We start from the raw sequence: 4,489 nt of genomic DNA on the forward strand, positions 1-4,489 counted from the left end.
GAACTCTCGAGCGACTACGACTACGAACTTAAACGCGTATGAGCGTGCAGCTCGTCACCGACCCTAGCCTATCCAGCCAGATTCACCCTGTTCAAATTAAAGCGCCGAGGGAAGAGGATTCTCGAGTTGGGTCCATGTGGGGCATGGAGGAGCAACTATGGATTCTACTGTACAGCAATCTGAGGGAACTTGTGTTGCACGAAACACACCAGCCTTGACACGTTGGTCATCTGGATTTGATGGAATATGTTATGATCGGAGGATCTTGTGCTGGCAACTGGGCTTGAAGGCCTACACAGCAAAGCATGTGAACGACGTTTGGCTTGTGCGATGGTCAAGGTGGAACATTAGAAACCTTCTGGTTCGTGTCAGTAACCAGAAACACTCACTTGGAAATGAGAACAGACTTTCACGGGTTTTGTCACTGGTCTACGTACAACTCGAAACGGAAATTTTATCACCTGGGTGCTCATTGATGGACTCAAGTTACCAGCACACTTTCATGCAATCAAGAAAACTGACGAGTCTTCACAAGTTGTAAATGTTACTCTGAGAGAGGCAGTTTTTAGGCACAAGGTGCCAACTCCTGATACCTTTGATTTTGATCTCTACCTTGTTATGTTAGGCATTACACAACACTCTAGGTTCACATCTAGTCATGAGCATTACTTATCACCATAGGGCAATGGTCGGGGTAAACGAAACCACCCCTGACACTCAAAGACATGCTGCGAGCATGTGTGGGATTGACTTAGTGAAAATTTGAAAGACGCATACCATTGGCTGAGTTCTACAGCGGCAGTTACCATTCTAATATTCAGACAACTCTGTTTAAGGCATTGCATGTTCAGTGACACCAATCTCTTTATTGGAATAAGGTGGGTGACAACCTAATCACAGATCCAGGATTTCTACTCGAACCACTTGGGAAGATTGTCTAGATCGGAAATCGTGTGGCGACAACGCGTGACCGTCAGGAAAGCTGATAAGCTTAGGAAGCACTGGGAGTTCGCTGTAGGCGAACATGTCATAATCGAAAGTCTCATCCTAGGTGGGTGCGGTGCGCTTTGGGAAGCGTGGCAGAATGAAGTTACGTTAAGATAGGCCATGTTCTGGCAGTGTGCATGATATCATTTATGTCTTGAATCTAAGGCGGTGTATGATGAAACACTTGTGATACCTTATTGGAGTCTGAGATTGATGACAAGTTGCAACTGTTGAGAGTTCGTTAGCATGGCCGTATGGTAATCATGAGAGTTCGTTGGAACTCAAGGAGTGGACCGGAGTTCACGCGAGAACTTAAGAACTTGATAAAGCTCTAATATCCTCAATTGTTCAGTGGTGGAACCAACTTTTGCTGTCACTAGCGAATTCCGGGACGGAATCCCCTTTCAAGTTGGGGATAATGTGGTACCCGCGGAAAACCCACAGTCATCCTGATCTACCGCCTGACTACTTTTGGGTTACTTGTCAAATTTCGGGACGAAATTTCTTTTAAGTTGGGGATGATGTGACAACCCGAAGTTTCAAGGTTAGTATTACCTAATTTCACAACCCTCTTAGTTAACATTGTTATGTTTCTCGTGCCATGTGATGTGTTATCGTTTACGTTTGCGTTATTTGGTATAGAAGTGTTGAGTTATGTTTATCAGTCGTGCATTTTGTTGGGTCGTGCATCCTCTCATATTTCCACGCATGAGCATTTGGGTCCCTCGGCCCAAGCCACTTGTTCTGCTCGGCCCGTCCCACTTGGAGTCTGATCTGAGCCCACACGAGCACTCACCTTATTATCGCACTTAAGCCCAATTCGCGTGAACCATTATTAAATCCCTGGCCCAATCCTCGCAACCATAGCCCAATCCAAGCCCACCTCTCCCCTATCTTATTTACGTGTGTCATGTGCTGGATTTCACCACCGCTTGTAAACCCTAGGTCCCTTTGAAGCTAACAACGGCAGTAGATCCAATCGGAGCATCACCTTCTTTGGTCGAGCCCCTCCTGGTTAGTAAAGCCGTATTCATGTTATTTTGTAATAGTGTGATCATTAATTAGGTTTATTGTATATATATGATCGGTTATGTGATGATTGATTGGTTATACATAGGTTGATGAGTGTAAATCAATGGTTGCTGTGATTTGTAGGTGACTTGATAATTAAATTTCATAATCAATGGTTGCTGTGATTTGTAGAAAATGTGGATGTGTCGTCCACTAAATTTCATAATTAATCAATCACCTATTTCTAGGCCAAACCACTTGTCTTTGAGGTCCAATAGAACTTAAGGTAAATGACTTGATAAAGATGATACATTGATAAAAAGAAATGGCGGCACCCTCATGTGATGATGGTGTTGTAATATGTGATGCATGGAAATGATATACATATAATACTTGATGCTTTCTTTATGTGCTAATTGATGAGCTGCATGTGAAATCCATGACCATGTTGTGCGTAGGGATTTGGGTTATTTGAGTAGTGGAATGTGATGCTTATGTGGAATAGATGATTAAGATATCCAGTGATCTCTTAATTGGGATTGGACCGAACCAATTTGGTAACTGCATGTGAATCTCTTTTGTAACTTCATTCATGTGCGTACACATTATTCAATGCCCTCTTCACGGAATGCATGTAAACTGAATAGATTGATCAAATCAATTGGGTAAAAGGCTGACATCAATTTAATAGATTCAACGGTGGGTTATAACATGTAATTGGACCTTTTATGTAATTGGGCCACTCAAGTAAATGGCCGACAAACCCTGCTATTGCTTCACATGACATAATAACCTGATAAAATGTTGATTTTAAGGAATGATTGTGTGTACTACAATTCTGGATAACAACCAAAGAATTGTGTAAACGGATTAACCATGGGTTGAAAAGAATGAAAATAGATTGGGATGGCACACCCTTATGTGATCACGTTCTGTTAGGCTGGGTCTGGGAATATTGGGCTGACACACACCATAAATACATCTGATGCGGTATGGGCCGTGGGGATTGTTGTGGGCCGCTGATCCTTTCAACTTGTAGATGGCTGCGTGATCTCGGGTCACCAGCCAAGCCCGTTTCGCTGCTTTTAGTCAGGCCGGGTAAGTGGGCCATGTCCAGTGGGCGGGGTGTGTGACCGGTTTATGACTTTGTTATGTATTGAGCCGGGTAGGGAGTTAGTTAAACATGACATGTGTGTTGCATATTAATTGTTAGAAGAATGGGCCGCATGTAAGATAATTAGTAGGATGGGCCGCGTAATATCTAAACACACTCGGTCTGGGCCAGTAATGTTTGGGGCCGAGTTGTCTTGCAAGCTCATATTAGTAGATGGTAAAGTGTGTATGGTGACCTAAATTATGCATGATATGAAAATGGTTATAGGAGCAGGACCTGAGTACTTGCAATTGATAAATGTGTTCGTGAGACGTGGATACTGTTGATTTACTGATACAACTTGCATGACTTGGTTAATGTTAGTGCTCTGTTTGCGTAGCATGTGAAAACATTGTATGTCATAAGTGAAATTAGAATACTAAACTGAATGTTCTGGTAAATTGTGATAGGACATACTCAATCAACTATTAAACAAGTAAATAATCTTACCGAGCAAAACCAAGGTGAGTTCACTACATTCGAGCATGCGTCCCAGTGGTTGGGGACAGTCAGTGGGTATCCCATGGGGGGATAAGTCTTTGGGTAAAAACGGGTATATTGGTTAATATTCTCACCTATCATCTTTTGTAAGTCCCTCATCGGGTATTAGTTAGTAGCGCTACTTAGGTTTGGCACCCTCACCCCGTGCCTGTAGAGGACGGAGGTGAACTAATGACCCAGTCTGGCCCAGTACTAGATAGGAGTACGTGGGAAGGGCAGTCGTGTATTTCAGGAGCCGTCATTGTTCGGAAATGAGATATTAACAATATTACTTGCATTGGTTATTGAACTGTTTTACATTCATCTGGTAACAAACGTTTTCTTAAACTATGAACTCACCAGCGTTGTCTGATACACTTGTTGCATGCTCGCAGGTCGTTAGGTACTTTGGATGGGAACTTGCTATCTGGATGGCTGGAGTAGTCATGGGTCGTAGTGCTTGGCTACGCGTGTCTTGTTTACTAAATTCATATACATTGGGTTTTGAAACATTTAAACAATGAATTGTTATTTGCTTCCGCTGTCACTATTTAACTTGGATTATATTCTGTGAACGTTTTGTTTATTGAACGGAATTTTTGTTAAACATATTATGGTTGGTTCAAGGTAATTTGTGGCTCGTTGTTGGTACGTCACACGCCTAGTAGGGCATTCCCAAGGTGGTATTTTGGGGGTGTGACAATACATGTATTTCAGGGAATTATAGATCTGGCGAGGTATGCTATGTTTTCAAGCTGCGTAAGAAGGGTGATATCATCCAAGTTTAGGGGTTGTGGCTTTTACCTGGACGAGTCACAAGTCTTAAGCTGTGTTTTGTTTCATGTTTATGGTTGTGTC

The sequence above is a fragment of the Helianthus annuus genome, unplaced genomic scaffold, assembly GCF_002127325.2.
Source record: "Helianthus annuus cultivar XRQ/B unplaced genomic scaffold, HanXRQr2.0-SUNRISE HanXRQChr00c003, whole genome shotgun sequence".
Classification (NCBI taxonomy): Eukaryota; Viridiplantae; Streptophyta; class Magnoliopsida; order Asterales; family Asteraceae; genus Helianthus; species Helianthus annuus.